Below are 18,028 nucleotides of genomic sequence, written 5' to 3' on the forward strand. Positions count from 1 at the left end.
GTGAACTGCCAAGACCACATCATGTCCTAATGAGAAATGCCTTACAATGCTCAGTGTTTGATTTATGGGTGCAGCTTAAGTTACGCTTAGAGTCATGCCAAAACAGGCCAAAGAGATAAGCACACATTTATCTATAGAAGTTAAGGATAATTATACGAAAGCGTTACATTTTAAAGAGAAACAAAGACAGACCTGCGGGAAGCACATTTTCACAGCGTGATTTAGCAAAGCCCAATCAACCCCCTTGTGGGAGGACAATTAACAGAATTAAAAGTTGGAATTTTAATTATCATACAAATTAGGGGGAAATTAATCAGCTCATATTTTATGACCACTGTGCTCTCAGCCTTGCCAGTTGAGGTGTTATGGCAAATCTTTGATTAATTGAGATGCAGCATGAAAGCATAAAATCCAAGCTTGAGTAGCCTTTTAACACTTAACCCTCTCTTCCGTTTGCTTGCCAACCATAAAGGAAGAAGAAAAAGAGAGTGAGAGCTCTTTGTTCGCTGTACATCTCCACCAGATGCTTCCTTTGTTGCCTCAGCCTTCTCCAGCTTAGTTCCCTCCAGATGTTTTGCGCTATAACTTCCAGTATTCCAGACCATTGGCTATGCTGACTGGGGCTGATGGGAGTTGAAGTCCAAAATGTCTGGAGGAAACCAGGTTGGGGAAGCCTGCCTCAAGTGTTTTCTAGCGACTATACATTCTTTATGGCACTGACTGACCACAGAGACCTTCCATTTCCAATGGTTAGTGCAGATTGACATAGGACCCATGCAAATATAGCAATGGATAGAGTTTAATCAGCATATGGTCAAGCAGTTCATTCCAAACTGGAAAAAAAATATTAAATCTTGGGTTCTGAGCCCAATAAGGTGTAAACTGTGTAACTCCTACAGTTTTCAGCTATGGATGTGGGGATGCCGATTGGCAATGGGTGAGATGAATATTTCAGTTCAATTTACTAAAGTTCGCAAAGAATTTGAATGCAGGATAAAGCAAAACGACAGATTCAGCCATCCCTATGTGGGAGTGATAAATATAAACAATAGTTCTTTGTTTAACAAATTAAGTGCAATTATCACATTGAATTAAATTGTTGTCTTGTGTTGTTGTTTTGTGTTGCTGTTGTTATAAAAATAGATGTTGCCTTCATCAAAAGAGGATTTCAGGGCTTCAAATGTTTAATACAATACAACAAGCACAAAACATACAGTCAAACGGAGAGGCATCTAATGAACCACAGCAAACAGTGCTGGCTCCAGGCTTCTGAGGGTCCTTGAGCAAGACACCCTCGAGGGGCCCTTCCTCAGTGTGCTGCCTCCTTGCCATCATTGACACCGGCTGCTCTTGCCCCTCCTCCTCCTCTCTCTCATCACTGCTACCCCTTGCTTGCTGGACAGGCGGAGCGCCAGCCAGCCAGCAGTCAGTGGCATCTCCTGCTCCTCCTTCTCACCACCACCGTTGTCTGGGCCACAGCGAGAGGCGGGTGAGCAAGCAGGTTGCAATGTGAAGAGGGGGAGCAACTCCAGGGCACCCTTATCAGGGGACCCTTGCTGGGATGTGGGACCTCAGCGGGTGCCCTACCATGCCTACCCTTGATGCCGGCCCTTCTAACAAAGCACAAATGACCCCACCTTCAACCCACAGTTCATTCTAGTCCTGCTCAGGCATTGTGTTCATGAGGCTAACACCTGTGTGGAGGGAAAGAGCTTGGTTATGCCTGTCGCATTGCTTCCCAATCTTAGGAAGAGCTTATGTGTGTATAACAGGCTCCCCTGTACAAACAGACCTCACAATGCGGGGGGCAGCGGACAGGGCCAGGAAGGCACATGATGGCAAGGGTGGGGCCAGTGGGTGCAGCCCCACTCTTTCCCTCTGTGCAGTTGTTATCTACATGAGCATAACCCCTGAAGAAGCCTAAAGAGGCTCATGTGAAGCATTGATAGTCTAGCAGTTTGACAGAAACTATGACAGAGTATTAGTCCAGTATTGTCTATACTGACTGGCAGCAGTTCTCCACAGTATCAGAGAGGGGTCTTTCCCAGGTCTGCTTGGAGAAACCAGGGATTCTGTTCATTCTGCCTGCTGCTGGTGTTCCTGCTTCTGGTGTTATTCACTCTCTCTCCACTTTCTGTCTGCTTCCTTCTCTTTCTCTTCTCCCTCAGCCCTTCTCCATTCTCCGTTGCTTCTTCTTATCTTCACTTCTCCACTAATTTTCATCTTCTCTCCCCTCAGCTTCTGTATCCACAACAAAATAGTCTTTCCCCTTTTTCTCTTTTCCAGTGTTTGATGGCCCTTCCTTACCTGGCCCATGATTCTACACCGAAGTGCAAGTCTGCTAGCTATGGCTTTGGCTGACTCCCAGCCCATTTACCAACTTGCTTCCAATCTCAGGGGGAAGATTGCTGAATGAGCTCTGCAGCTTCAAGCATATTTGGACAACATCAGTGATTTGGACCTCTGGTAGTCTGGCTTTCACCACCTGGGTTGCACTGAGACTGCGTTTGTGATTGTGGCAGACTGCTGATGGTGAGGTGTGGGCAACTTCTGTGCAGGACCTGAAAGGTGTGTGCAGAACTGCCCAGTCCTCCTGAATGGTCCTTCTCATCAGGGAGACCCCAGAGAATAATGACAGTTAATATGCCATTCTTTAGGACCTCACTTTTGTAGGGCTCCATCTTGTCCTCCCATCTCTTCAGGGTATATGTGAAGCTGCTGAGGTTGTTCACCTCATTCAGTGAACAACCTCACTCAGTAGTGCAGACAGATAATTGTAGATGCTGGACTGAATGGTCTTATGGGGCGGGGGGGGAGGCCACTGGACAGCCATGTTTATTCCTAAAGTTGTGAAGCACACAACTAACATTTATCTTCTCTCCCCACCCCTACCCCATACTTCACAACTCATGATACATTACAGCACAAGATCAACCCTCATTTTTTAGAAAGGCATACTCTGAGCATGTGCCATTTTCCATTTTAAACTCATTTAGATCATGGCACCATAATGACTGCAAGGATAAAATGTTGTTTGCTTCAGCTGCCCTGATGCTAAACACATTTACTTGGGAATAAGCCATTTTCTTGTAGAGAGATATTTTTTTATGTAAAAACAATAGAGCATCTGCAGCCATGCTTATGCCTGGTTTCCCAGCCCCCCCCCCAAAAAAAAAGAATAAGGATGCTGCTGCAAGCAGTGTCGGCCCTGGTGGTTCCAGCATGCCTATACCAGCCCTGATGCTGATGCTGAGCCTGTCTGTTGCTGCCCCCATCACCTTCCCCACTCTGAGCAGTCATGGGGGGCGGGGGCTGCAGGGCCCTGCACTTCAGATGGCACTGGAATAGCATTAGGGGCCTTCAGCAAGTTGATAATACACACCTTTATCTCTCATCTTCCATTTTAATCTGGCCCAGGTTCTGCTATCTTGATGGTTTCCCAGGAACGAGAAATAGTTGGAGACTGAAAGCATGAGAGCGAATTGAAGCTGGCGTCAGGCAAGATGAAGGTGATGGTGGTAGATGAGTCTTGTGACATGGGGAGGTGGAGATAGCGATGGGGCATGGTAAGTTGCTTGAGCCTTGCCTAACCCATGATGGCTGCAACCCCCGATCACCTGGATCAGAGGTTGCATATTCAAAATGGAGTCCACACACACTCTGCACGTGCCAGGGCTAATTGTGGGTGAATTAACTCACAATAACCCATTGTGTTGTGCAAACCAGTCCATGTTCACCTAGAAGGAAAACCTGTTTATAAGTTTTAGCCTGGAACATCAGAGATACATTAGTCCAAAGATGATGAACAGTGGCAGAGAAGGACCTTGTGCCTATAATAAATCCTGACTTTAAAGATCGTTCAGTTCTTCCCTATTTAAAATACAGGGTATATTTTGTTGTAGGAGGCTGCTGTATGTGGACATGTACGATATGCTAGGGAACAGCCAAGGATGACACTGGTCGAATTAATCCAGTATTTGAAGCATTAACAAAGATGTTTTACATGTTCGTCTGCTGAAAATTCGTATCCTGCACCATTGCAATTTGTTAGAAGGTGCATTAGAAACCATCGAAAGGAAATGCTACTACAGCTTATAGTCGATAACTAAAGATTCGTGTTCAGTTTGACTTGTTTTATTCCCATCAGAAATGTTCTGCTAGCACATGCTGTGGTCTGAATATTTCGGGAACCATCTGCTGGGATATCTTTATTTTCTGGTCCAGCTCTGTTTGCATCCATGATCAGCAGTGTGCATTTGGCTGGAAACAGCATGCTGTGATGGTTCTGCTTGTCAGTGTTTGCTTCAGCCAATCTCGTGCTGCAAATTATCCTTACTTCCAGATCAAAGCATGACTACTCCCAGGAAATCTCAACAGTCTGGGGCATGGTAGAAATATGAATCTTGTATAATAACTTCTGCTTACTACAAAGTGTAGTCTTTAACCTCTCAAATACCTTCAAAAGCAGTTACTTTCCCAGCATAGTGTCTGCATAGTAAAGGGAAGGAGAATGTCTGTGCTTGCATCTGTAATACATCTACAGTATATCTATATCATCTATACCAAAAAGGGCAATTACCCATCTTCATGTGCGCAATGGTTCTGGGAAAAAATGGGAAGCATCCTCTATGCCCACCAACACCTAACCACATAGTTTCTAGTGTCCAAGAGACAACTGCATTCAAATTGCCCCAGAGGGCTCCCAGGTTGAACCAATTTTCTGCTGGTTAGTCATGTGTAAAAGTGGCCTTTAACAGGAAACACAGTTTTTCATCTGCGTAATGCAACTTCAAAGCCTCTGATTTTGCTCGTGCCTCCAAATGATCAGGGCATTCTGCAGCCAGATGGTGTGGAATTAAGGATTGGTCTGCAGGGCTGACTAGTGACATGGAAGTGATTATTTTAATTAGCCCAAGATCAGATTCTGTATGACAAATGAGCTCAGATCCACTGTCTCAGAACAGACACAATTTATGGTTCAAACAGAGCCCCCTGACCTCAGCAAGAGTTTATTCTAAACATAAGGATAAAATTAGGGCCGTGCTTGACGAAGGAAGTTGATTGCAGCTAAAACAGAACTATTTAGTTTTCAGATTCATAATCCAAATGGTGAACTAGCATATCATGATCGCAGGGCATACACATATGCTCGTTGTAATGGGCAAGTAGTTAACAGCAGTGTCACTAAAGGGTTTTCCCTTCAAGGGGTGGGCTGCTCAAAGAGGGAATGAAACTACAGGTCACTTTATGTATGTGTAGGAGCCCACAAAGGCAGATGGCCCCACTATGAACCCAGATTAGGTGTGTAAACTGAACTGGTACCACCCAATATAAGATGAGTTAGCTCTGCGCCTGTTGGGAGGTCCAGAACTTGGCATGCCTGAATCAGAGAGATCAGCAAGGCATCCCATTTGCTTCAAGAGCGCCAGACCTGAGAGTTCTCACTCTTCACTAAGTTGGCTAGAGGGATCTGATTTCCCACAAAGCTGGTCTAAGGAAAGGAAACCAAGGATTCCAGTTGTGATGGCTGCACTGCACTGCCTGAGACACTGCACTGCCTGAGATGGTCCTCATTCTCCCCACCCCCCCTGCCGCCCCCAAAGATGTGCCAGTTTGCTGTAGGTTTTACTGCTGCATTGATGGCAGTGCAGGTATTCCCAGGATTTCTGGAGCCGTGGTGCCCTTCCTCAGAGCGAGGCATTGTGGGTGGGATGGTCAGGGAGAATGCCTGTGGCTTGTGGCACTGCTGGTTTGCCACAACACTGACAAATACTGTATACAGTTTGTAAAACTTTAAAATTATATTTAAAATTTAGCAAGCTTTAAACGGTATTTGCTGCCACAGTTGCAAAGGAGCGACAGCATAGGCACTCCCTGAGCCACCTCGGCCACATTTGAGCTGGATTCGCTCCAACCAATGCCTGCTTATTTCCCTTCTGGAGTTGAAGAATGTGCTTGCCTGCAATGTGCTCCCCTGTGCCACTCTTCCATGGCTAGAGCGGCTGGCCAAGGCCTGGGCCTGCACTCCTGAGAGCCTTGTAAGAGCGTCGCCAGCCACAGCGACAAAAGCAGCAGCGGTACTGCAGAGCAAGCAGGAATGGCAGCAGCAGCAGCAACTCAGGGGGGAGGAGGGAGGAGCATTGACCAGCAAAGGAGCCAGCGAGACAATCCAATTGGCTGTGGCAGGCAGTAGGAGGGCAGCAGGTAGCTGTGGCAGACAGGAAGAGTGGCAGATTGAGGCTGGCACCCTGATCTGCTGCTCCTCCCAATCCACTTCCTGAGACAGTCTGCCTCATGGGAGGGCCGGACCTGAGTGGGTTCATGAGAGCCACAACAAGGTTTCTGAAACTTGTTCTCTGGCCCTCTGCAGAAAGCACTTTCAGCCTCCTAAGTGGGACGAGTTTCATTATATTCTCCTAAGAGGTTTGCAACAGTACTTGGATTATTGTGGGGGGTGGGAATAGCAAGGCCCACAAAGAAATCCACAAGTCTTCCTTTGCTTCCCTGAGTTTTAGTCATTTATGCCATTCCGGTAGCTTTCTAAAAAAGACAATGGCCAAGGGTGCTCTCAGGGAAAGGGTCAGGCCTGGGGCCTGCTCTGCTCCCCCTCCATATAATTTGAGGACTGCAATAGGGACTCCAGCTGAGCAAAAGAATCCAGCCTTCTTCTGTGTGGTTCCTGATGGTCATTTGAGTTGGATTCCATCCAGCCCTCTCCTGCTTCTTCTTTTCCTTCTGAAGATCAGAATGCACTCACCTTTAAGTCCTTTGGATCCTGACATTGCAGATATATGGTGAGTTTTAAAGCAGTTGATGTGGCTGTTCCACTTGGCTGGAAAATTCCCTCAGCCAGTGAACATAGACTCTATGGCAGGAGTAGGCAACCTTTTTTGGGCCATGGGCACTTTTGGCCATTTGAGAAACTGTCCTGGGCACCATCATAAAATGGTTGCTATCGGAGGCATGGCAAAGGACAAGCAACCTACCAAAAGACTTGAGTATACAAGGCAGAGGTGGGGTCCAAGCCCCAACACACTAAATATCTCATTTGAACCCACAGTTTTAAGCACCAACAGAAACCTGTTTCATAGCAATCCCAGCTGCAGGTAAGAAAATGTATTAACTAAAAAAAAGTGGGAGGACTAGGGCACCTTGTCAGGCACTAAGAAAGGTATCTGGGGACCCATTGGTACCCATGGGCACCCCGTTGCCTATCCCTGCTCCAAGGCAACTGGAGCCCTTGGGGCGTGGTAGGAATTCTTTTAATCTGTCTACAGTGCAGAAAATGTAAGGCAGATAACCCTCCCTGAATTAACATTTTCAGGAAGGGAGCCTGAGAAACTTCCCTTGTTTTCTTTTCTTTTTTTTAAATCCTCATATTTGCAGCAACAGCCCTTCTGTAATTCAAATGACATAATCATGATTGGTGAATCATCATTCCTGGACCTAGCAGAATTAAAACAAAAACAAGAACTAACAAACAATCAAGAGCACTAAAAAGTTCCAGATGGCAAGGTGTAAGCAAACTCTTTCCAGATGTAACATCTGGCTTTTTGACAACCTCTTCTAGCTGATGCCTTCCTGAAGTTTTGCCATGAGATCAGAGTACTAATTGATGGCCTGAAACAGTGGCCTGATTTTAGATCTGCTCTTATGTACTCTTCTTCTTAAAACAAACTCACATACACAAACCTGGAGCAACGAATCACAGACACAAACCATTACATAAAATAAGTAAAGCTTAGTAATGAATAAAAATGAATAAATAATAATTCACGAGTTAATCCAACATAAAAACATTTGAAGCCATTCTCCTATATGTGGCTTCTTATTCCTTCTCCAATTTCTTGCAAGAAACAAACATATTTATTTGTTTGCTTACTGTATTTCTGTACTGCCTTTCTGAAGCCAGCCATGGTGGTTTACAAAAAATGTCAGAGAATAAAAAACCATAATCAAATACAAGCATAGTAAAACATTAAAAACAACCTTTAAAAGCCATAACAAACATAAACAATACCTCTTCACAATTTCTGATAGCACTAAGTCTGTAAAAGAAAATCTTGCTTCGTTTGCTGCTCATCGCCAACATCTTCTGCATTATTTGTTGTTGTTGTTCAGTCGTTCAGTCGTGTCCGACTCTTCGTGACCCCATGGACCAGAGCACGCCAGGCCTTCCTGTCCTGCGCTCTCTCCCGGAGCGTGCTCAAGTCCATATTCATTGCATCGGTGATGCTATCTAGCCATCTCATCCTCTACTGTCCCCTTCTCCTTTTGCCTTCAATCTTTCCCAGCATCAGGGTCTTTTCCAGTGATGTTTCTCTTCACATTAGGTGGCCAAAGCTTCAGTTTCAGTATCTGTCCTTCCGATGAGCACTCAGGGATGATTTCCTTTAGGACTGACTGATTTGACCTCCTTGCAGTCCAGGGGACTCGTAAGAGTCTTCTCCAGCACCACAGTTCGAAAGCATCAATTTTTCAGCACTCAGCCTTCCTTATAGTCCGGCTCTCACAGCCATACGTTGCTACTGGGAAAACCATAGCTTTGATTAGACGGACCTTTGTCGGCAAGGTGACGTCTCTGCTTCTTACTATGCTGTCTAGGTTTGCCATAGCTTTCCTCCCAAGGAGCAAGCGTCTTTTAATTTCATGGCTACAGTCACCATCTGCGGTGATCTTGGAGCCCAAGAAAATAAAACCTGTCACTGCTTCCATTTTTTCCCCTTCTATGTGCCAGGAAGTGATGGGGCCAGATGCCATGATCTTCGTTTTGTTAATGTTGAGTTTCAAACCAGCTTTTGCACTCTCCTCTTTCACCCTCAACAAGAGGCTCTTTAGATCCCCTTTGCTTTCTGCCATTAGGGTGGTATCGTCTGCGTATCTGAGGTTATTGATAATTCTCCCGGCAATCTTAATTCTGACCTGTGATTCATCCAACCCACTGTTTCTCATGATGTACTCTGCATATAAGTTAAATAAGCAGGGCAACAATATACAGCGTTGTCGTACTCCTTTCCCAGTTTTGAACCAATCGGTTGTTCCATGTCTGGTTCTTACTGTTGCTTCTTGACCCTCGTACAGGTTTCTCAGGAGACAGGTAAGGTGGTCTGGTACTCCCATCACTTTCAGAATTTGCCACAGTTTGTTGTGATCCACACAATCAAAGGCTTTACCCTACATCAATACAACCATTTAGAAAAGAAAGTTGGACCTTAAAAAATAAATGCCTGGCCTTGCTCCCATAGAAATCAATGGGGAACATGCTTCTGACCTCTGTGAAATGATTGACTTGTGAACCCTGACTGCCTTACTAGAGCAGTTGCTTTGTCAACAGAAAGTTCTAAGAAAGACTTGAACATCCTTCCCAAGCCATTTTATCTCTCAAAGCTTCATTCACAGCAAGGACATTCTCATTTATACAGTATCATATTTCAGTTGTCTAGAAATGCCCACAGCTCAGATTGGAGCGTTATAAGAAACCTTTCCATTTCCAAATCTGCATTAAGGGTCCTTGTGCACTGGGGACAACAAATCAAAGAAATGTGGAAAAACTAGGACATCGATAATTTTGTAAAGAACTATTTGAGTGGCAAAATAAACCAAAGCTAGCAAAGTAAATACAAATGGCTTCCTGAAAACATAGATAACAGTCCTGGCTGCTACTAGAGATTTTCCATCCCCCAATCCAGAGATAATTAAATTCTTTGAAGAGGAAACTTCCAAACTTCTCCACTCCTTTTTTTTTTAAGTGTAGCTTGTTCCCTTTGTACTCATTCACTTTGACTCACAAAGAAATATTATGGTACTTCTGTTTCGGCCCCAGTCACATACTCACCTTGCTTCATAAGGGTATAAAAATTAAGGTACTTCCATAAGAGATAGAAAACATATTCCAAGACACTTTGATTGCTAGAAAGGTCTGACAGTAGAACTTTTAAAACAACTTAAAACAACTTAACTTAATTGCAGCTGCTCTCAAGGACAAAACAATAGAACTACAAGTGATAAAACCCACACAACAACTTACTCCTTTATCAGCCCAATTACAACACATCTATAATTCATAAACATATAATATTCTAAATCAGGCGTTAGAAGAGAGATGACAATTAATGGAACTCAGCTATAGGTGATTATACTTTGGATAAATAACACCTTTCTCATGGCAGTGAGCACTTGTGAAGGCTTTTGACATCTAGTTGGGAGCCATATATAATTGTACCAAGTCATACTGCCTCTGTTAGGCATGGCATGTTAATCCAGAGAAGGGATTCTCCATAAGAATACAACCAAACATTTTATGCTTCCCCATATTTTCTGCATGGACTCCATTCTTTTTCAGGATTTGCAGAACACACATTCCAGGGCTTCTTTGATTAGGGACATTCCATTGCTAAATGGAAGTTGAAAACAGTATAATGACAAAATTGCTTGATCTTGTCCCCAAGACAATGAATGTATTAGTCACTGATGAATTCTGTTTTAAGAAAAGCTTATTTTCCTTTCTGATCCACCACTTCTCAAAAAATATTTTGGTTACCCATTTCTCTTGAACACCTGAATAATCTCTGAGTCAGGTAGTGTAAGAATAACATTTCTTCTGTGCTGTCCTTGCAAGAGGAAAAAAGGCGGAATATAAATGCAATAAATAAATAAATAAATAAATAAATAAATAAATAAATAAGCAAGCTGTATCCCTTCTTTTCAGTTTGGAGTCTCTTTTTCCTCCCTGTCAAGCTACATACTGACCAGGTTCCATGGTCAACTGCTGCTCTAAGATGCCATCTCAGCATTTGTCCACCCCACTCCAAGTGATTCCTTCAGAGAAGGAATCATGTTCAGAGAAGGATGAATAATTGCCAATTGGATTCCAGTTAGCAGAGGTCAAGGTGATGCCTGCCTGGCCTCTCTTGGACTTGCCATACAACTTGCTGTTATTGCTTGGGTTATTCAAGCCTATAATCGGCTGAGTTCCACTGAGATGGAACCTTCTGCTTCAGTGAATTGTTTTTTGCAGTACCGCCGCCAGGATTTTTCTGCCTTGGACAGCAGGAACAGGAGCGGTAAATTTTACTTGGGCGTACCCATTCTATCCTCTTCATGGATCACTGCCGTGTTGTGGCGAAGGGGCTTGCGTAACTCAGTGAAGCCATAAGCTATGCCGTGCAGGGCCACCCAAGACGGACAGGTCATGGCAGAGAGTTCTGACAAAATGTGGTCCACTGGAGAAGGAAATGGCAACCCACTCCAGTATTCTTGCCAAGAAAACCCCATGGAACCTATCACAAGGCTAAAAGATATGACGCCGGAAGATGAGCCCCTCAGGTCGGAAGGTGTCCAATATACTACTGGGGAAGAGCAGAGGGTATTTTCAAGTAGCGCCAGAAAGAGTGAAGCGGCTGGGCCAAAGCCGAAAGGACACTCAGCTGTGGATGTGTCTGGTGGTGAAAAGAAAATCCGATGCTGTAAAGAACAATATTGTTTAGGAACCTGGAATGTCAGATCGATGAATCAAGGTAAGCTGGAGGTGGTCAAACAGGAGATGGCAAGACTGAACATCGACATCTTGGGAATCAGCGAACTAAAATGGACAGGCATGGGTGAAATTAATTCATGTGACCATCATATCTACTACTGTGGGCAAGAATCCCTTAGAAGAAATGGAGTAGCACTCATAGTCAACAAAAGGGTGGGAAAAGCAGTACTGGGGTACAATCTTAAACGATAGAATGATCTCAGTACGAATCCAAGGCAAACCATTCAACATCACAGTAATTCAAGTCTATGCCCCAACCACTGAGGCCGAAGAAGCTGAGGTTGATCGGTTCTATGAAGACCTACAACACCTTCTAGAACTAACACCAAAAAAAGATGTCCTCTTCATCATAGGGGATTGGAATGCTAAAGTAGGAAGTCAAGAAATCACCAGGATAACAGGCAAGCATGGCCTTGGTGTACAAAATGAAGCAGGACAAAGGCTAATAGAGTTTTGCCAAGAGAACACGCTGATCATAGCAAACACTCTTTTCCAACAGCACAAGAGATGACTCTACACATGGACATCACCAGATGGTCAATATCGAAATCAGATTGATTAAGTCCTTTGCAGCCAAAGATGGAGAAGCTCTATTCAGTCAGTAAAAACAAGACCTGGAGCTGACTGTGGCTCAGATCATGAGCTTCTTGTTGCAAAATTTCGGCTGAAATTGAAGAACGTAGGGAAAACCACTAAACCATTCAGGTATGACCTCAATCATATCCCTCATGAATATACAGTGGAGGTGAGGAATAGATTTCAGGGATTAGACCTGATAGACAGAGTGCCTGAGGAACTATGGACGGAGGTCCGTAACATTGTTTAGGAGGCAGCAATTCAATCCATCCCAAAGAAAAAGAAATGCAAGAAAGCAAAGTGGCTGTCTGAGGAGGCTTTACAAGTAGCTGAAGAAAGAAGGGAAGCGAAAAACAAGGGAGAAAGGGGAAGATATATCCAACCGAATGCAGAGTTCCAGAGAATAGCAAGGAGAGACAAGAAGGCCTTCTTCAATGAACAATGCAAAGAAATCGAGGAAAACAACAGAATGGGAAAGACTAGAGATCTCTTCAAGAAAATCGGAGATCTCAAGGGAACGTTTTGTGCAAAGATGGGCATGATAAAGGACAAAGAAGGCAGGGACCTAACAGAAGCAGATGAGATTAAGAAGAGGTGGCAAGAATACACAGAAGAACTATACAGGAAAGATCTGAATGTCCCTGATAGCCATGATAGTGCGGTCACTGAACTTGAGCCGGACATCCTAGAGAGTGAAGTCAAGTGGGCCTTAGGAAGCATTAGTAACAACAAAGCTAGCAGAGATGACAGTATTCCAGCTGAGCTATTTAAAATCCTAAAAGATGATGCTGTTAAAGTGCTGCATTCAATATGCCAACAAATTTGGAACACTCAACAATGGCCGCAAGACTGGAAAAGGTCAGTTTACATTCCAATTCCAAAGAAGGGCAACGCCAAAGAGTGCTCAAACTACCGCACAATTGCACTCATTTCACATGCCAGCAAGGTGATGCTCAAAATCCTACAAGCTAGGCTTCAGCAGTATGCGAACCGAGAACTATCGGAAATACAAGCTGGGTTTCGAAGAGGCAGAGGAACTAGAGATCAAATCGCCAACATTCGCTGCATCATGGAGAAAGCAAGAGAATTCCATAAAAGCATCTATTTCTGCTTCATTGACTACGCTAAAGCCTTTGATTGTGTGGATCACAACAAACTGTGGCAAATTCTGAAAGTGATGGGAGTACCAGACCACCTTACCTGTCTCCTGAGAAACCTGTACGAGGGTCAAGAAGCAACAGTAAGAACCGGACATGGAACAACTGAGTGGTTCAAAATTGGGCAAGGAGTACGACAAGGCTGTATATTGTCACCCTGCTTATTTAACTTATATGCAGAGTACATCATGAGAAATGCCAGGTTGGATGAATCAGAGGTCAGAATTAAGATTGCTGGGAGAATTATCAACAACCTCCGATATGCAGACGATACCACCCTAATGGCAGAAAGTGAAGAGGATCTCAAGAGCCTCTTGTTGAGGGTGAAAGAGGAGAGTGCAAAAGCTGGTTTGAAACTCAACATTAAAAAAACGAAGATCATGGCATCTGGCCCTATCACTTCCTGGCATATAGAAGGGGAAGAAATGGAAGCAGTGACAGATTTTACTTTCTTGGGCTCCAAGATCACCACAGACGGTGACTGTAGCCATGAAATTAAAAGACGCTTGCTCCTTGGGAGGAACGCTATGGCAAACCTAGACAGCATAGTAAGAAGCAGAGACGTCACCTTGCCGACAAAGGTCTGTCTAATCAAAGCTATGGTTTTCCCAGTAGTAATGTATGGCTGTGAGAGCTGGACTATAAGGAAGGCTGAGCGCCGAAGAATTGATGCTTTCGAACTGTGGTGCTGGAGAAGACTCTTACGAGTCCCCTGGACTGCAAGGAGGTCCAATCAGTCAATCCTAAAGGAAATCAACCCTGAGTGCTCATTGGAAGGACAGATACTGAAGCTGAAGCTCAAATATTTTGGCCACCTAATGCGAAGAGAAAACTCCCTGGAAAAGACCCTGATGCTGGGAAAGACTGAAGGCAAAAGGAGAAGGGGATGGCAGAGGATGAGATGGCTAGATAGCATCACGGATGCAATGAATATGAACTTGAGCACGCTCCGGGAGAGAGCGCAGGACAGGAAGGCCTGGCGTGCTATGGTCCATGGGGTCACGAAGAGTCGGACACGACTGAACGACTGAACAACAACAACAACCCATTCTATTTTTAGTTATTATGTAGGAGTTCAGTAATGAACAAGATTAAGCAGTGCGTCTGAAGCACAGTGTCTCTCCAAAACTACAGTGGCTTGTAGAAGTGGTATTTTTGAATGTTGTGCTGTTGTCTTAGCTTGACCGGCAGTGCAAAACTCTGCAAGGACAGCAGCTTAAAGGTATGTGAAAGACACACTTGCCTGCACCAAAATCTCTGGCAGGAATCATTGTAAGCTGACATTTGTTCCAAAGGAGGGCCTCTTCTCATGGTTATCTCTTTACAGCTGCTCTAGCTTGCGGGACAGCGAAGAAGAAGAAGGAGAAGAAGGAGGAAAAGGAGAAGGAGGACGCCTTTCTAAAAAAAAGACTCAAGGTGACTTAAAATGGAATTAAGACATACAAAACTGAAAACAGCTGTTACAATTATCCATTAAAATACAACCACCCCATATAACAAAAACATTAGTGACACCCATAAGCACTCCACAAGTTGCAGACTGTCCTGCCTCACTATATCACTGTCAAGACCAGTCCAGAACTGGTGGAGTCTTCCTTATAGGAGGAGGACCCTAACACCTTAGGGTTTCAAGGGATCAACAGACACTGACAACCCCCCTGAGTCCAATCCCAAGAAAGATGTCCCACTGATAGGCCTGTGTTGTGAGCAAACAGAGCAAAAGAGGTGGGGCTTCTAAGAGGTGGAAGTCCAAGAAAATCTGTGGTAGTTCAGACTGTTATGGAGTGTAGGGAAAAGGTTGCTTGCTAGAGGGCATGCAAAAAGGCCTGTGGGACAGAGAAACAAAGACAAATAAATATGGATGGGGAGGTATGAAAGAGTTTGACTATTTCTTATTAGTCCTGGATGAAAATCCTGCTGTATGGCACAGTCCCATTAGGTGGTGGAGGAACTTCCAACAACGTGCTCTGTGTTTTTAAGATGGCATTTTTGATTAAATGTAAGTGGGGTAAAATGTGTCAAAAAAGCTTTTATTTGGTTAATGTGGGAATCTGGTACTTCTGGGTTAACAAAAGTGCAAAAATAACTTTCAGATTGATTTGAGTTGTGCACCTCTGTTCTAGACTCTAGGCCAGGGTGGACAACTTGTTTGGCCTGAGGGCCCCATGCAATGCCGGGTGATGGGTCTGAGGGCCACACATGCACATATGTGCTCACACGCATACACACACACACACACACACACACCAACAACCCACTCACAGACACCCAACAACACACACACACCCATGCACTCACACATCCATATACACACATACAAACATGAGTGCACACAGAGCAATCCTGGCTGCTTTGGAGTCACTGGAGGAGGGGGAGGCTAGCAATGCTATGCCACCTTGGTTGCTGGGCACACATTCCCCAGTACTTCACATCCTCTGTATGCCCCCCAAATGCGCCTATCTCTAAGCTCTATGCATTGTTTTACTTAGTTGTTTATTTATTACATTTATATCTTGCCTTTCCATTAAAAATAGTTTTACATCAGTCCTTTCCTCCTTCTTGACTCCAGCTTACTCCAGTTCTATGTCCTATCACCCATTGTTTCTGCAGATCCATGATTTCTAGACCACTGCATTTACCCACAAAGGGCAGGTTTGTGGCAACTGTGGCAGTAAGTGCTCTGAAAAGGAGCCACGAAAAGGGCAGGGGGGAGTTAATGTCTCCCCTTTCTGGAGTTGCTGGAGAGCAGGGGAACTGCTCAAAAGGTGAAGACTGAGAAGTTTCAGTTCAACACTTAAAAGTGAGAGGATTTCATTGCCAAGGGGGAAATACTGTCCCCTGCCTTTGGGGGCATTTGCTCCTTTGGCTCCCCCCCCCCGCCTCATTTTTCTGAATTGTGCCACTGGGTCCTATCTTTTCCTTCCTATTATTTCTCGCACAACACGACAACCTACCATGGGCAGAACAAACCTACAGCGAGCCATGGGTTCTTGGTGCGGCTTGTTCCTGAAAAATAAGTCACCCTGTGGAAAGCGCTCTGGGTTCGGACAACACAACAACCAACCATGGCTGGCTATCCATGATGGGTTATTGTCTCGTTCGAACCCAGTCAATGTCTCTATCTTGACTAGCTTCCTAGAAATCACCTCTTCCTCACCAAATAGCATAGAACAGCCTTCCCTAACCTATAGCAGCCTCTAGATGTGTTAGATTACAACTGCCTTCATTCCCACTGAGCACAGCCACTGCTGGCTTAGGATGATGGGAGCCGCAGTCCAGCACATTTGGAGGGCACTGGGTTGGGAAAAGTGGTGTACAACCTCTCCTTATTACTATTACTACTACTACTACTATTATTAATTACATTATTATTATTATTAATTACATTATTATTATTATTATTATTATTTATTACATTTCTATACCACCCCATAGCTGAAGCTCTCTGGGTGCTCTACAGAGATTAAAATATTAAAATACAATATACAAAGTTTAAAAGCCATTTACATAAAACACACGGACAATATACATAAAGACAATATATAACTAAACACAATTTTGAACAGTCAGTCATAACCAAAGACAGATCCAGGATCAATTAAAAACTCATCATGTGCTGCTAAACACTTATCATGTGCTGCCAAACCTCCACTCTGATTAGCCTGCCATTTTCCTCAAGTCTTATTCTTATCCATGTACCCTTCCATCAGGTTCTGTTTTTTCAATCCATTGCTTACCTGGAACCCTTCATTCAACTTCCCTGCCTTCTTGAGGGCTCCCTGTCCCTTAAAGGGTCAGGAGTGGACAAAAAGTAGATCTTCAGATATTGTGGACTTCCATTCCCAGCATTCCTGACCACTAACCATTTGTAGACTATGTATAATTGCCAAAATTTGTTAGGGCCAAATTAGACATTGGTTGCATGAATGCAATTAACGTGCATGTTTTTTGTTATAGCAGCAGAGAGGAAGCCTGAGCGGCGCGCCCTCCGAAATGTGGGAAGGGAAAGCTTAACTCTTTCTCTCCCTGCCTTGGTCCCAACAGCAGCAACAACAAAGCCCTTTCTGAAGCCATTTGCATTTCAAGGGAGGTCTCCCTTGATGCCAATGGGAGCTTCCCTTGACATGCAAATAGCGTTAGAGAGGAGGTTTTTTGTTGGGACTGTAGCAGAGAGAGAAAGAGTTAACCTCCCATTTACAAAGTCTCCTGGTTTTGAGACTGCTCAGACTTCCTCTCTGCTGCTGTTTACATAACAAAAACCATGCATTTGATGGCACATATGGGGCAGTATTCAAGAGGGCCACTCCAGCTTTGCTTGTTCTGTTACACTCTGGGACCCACCCTTTGCTTCTGAAAATGGAAACGCTCATTTCCAGATCAGGACAGGTCAGTGGAGCTCCCTCCCTTCTGTGAATTCTGCTGGCCTGCCCCATTCCAGAAACGAGAGAAAACACTCGTTTGTTTTTCAGGTTATTTTTACAAGTGGCAAAGCTCCATTGTGTGAGCAGTGGGTCCTGCGAGTGTAATGGAACCAGCAAAGGCAGTGCAACCCCTTTGAATACTGCCCCATATGTGCAATCAACATGCATGGCTTTTGTTATATAAGTAGCAGCAGAGAGGAAGTGTTTGGAGAGAGGCTGTGTTTGAAGCACAGTGTCTCTCCATTATTTTGTAGTAGCAGTGTTTTTAAATGTTGTGCGTTGGCTTGGCCTGACTGACGGTGGAAATCTCTGCAAACATAATGGTATATGAACAGCAC

At 44.3% G+C, this 18,028-nt stretch overlaps 1 long non-coding RNA gene across 1 annotated transcript in view; it reads left to right on the top strand.

Annotated features, from left to right (window-relative positions):
* The first annotated feature begins 6,228 nt into the window (after positions 1-6,228).
* Positions 6,229-18,028, top strand: part of LOC146351168 (uncharacterized) — a 42,239-nt gene continuing 30,439 nt past the window's right edge. The window contains exons 1-2 of the long non-coding RNA XR_014788892.1: positions 6,229-6,794; positions 14,597-14,685. This is a non-coding gene — a long non-coding RNA (uncharacterized LOC146351168). The remainder of the gene's footprint in view (positions 6,795-14,596; positions 14,686-18,028) is intronic.

Source organism: Heloderma suspectum, chromosome 3, assembly GCF_057233095.1.
Source record: "Heloderma suspectum isolate Gila_16-S chromosome 3, 16-S_ref, whole genome shotgun sequence".
Classification (NCBI taxonomy): domain Eukaryota; kingdom Metazoa; phylum Chordata; class Lepidosauria; order Squamata; family Helodermatidae; genus Heloderma; species Heloderma suspectum.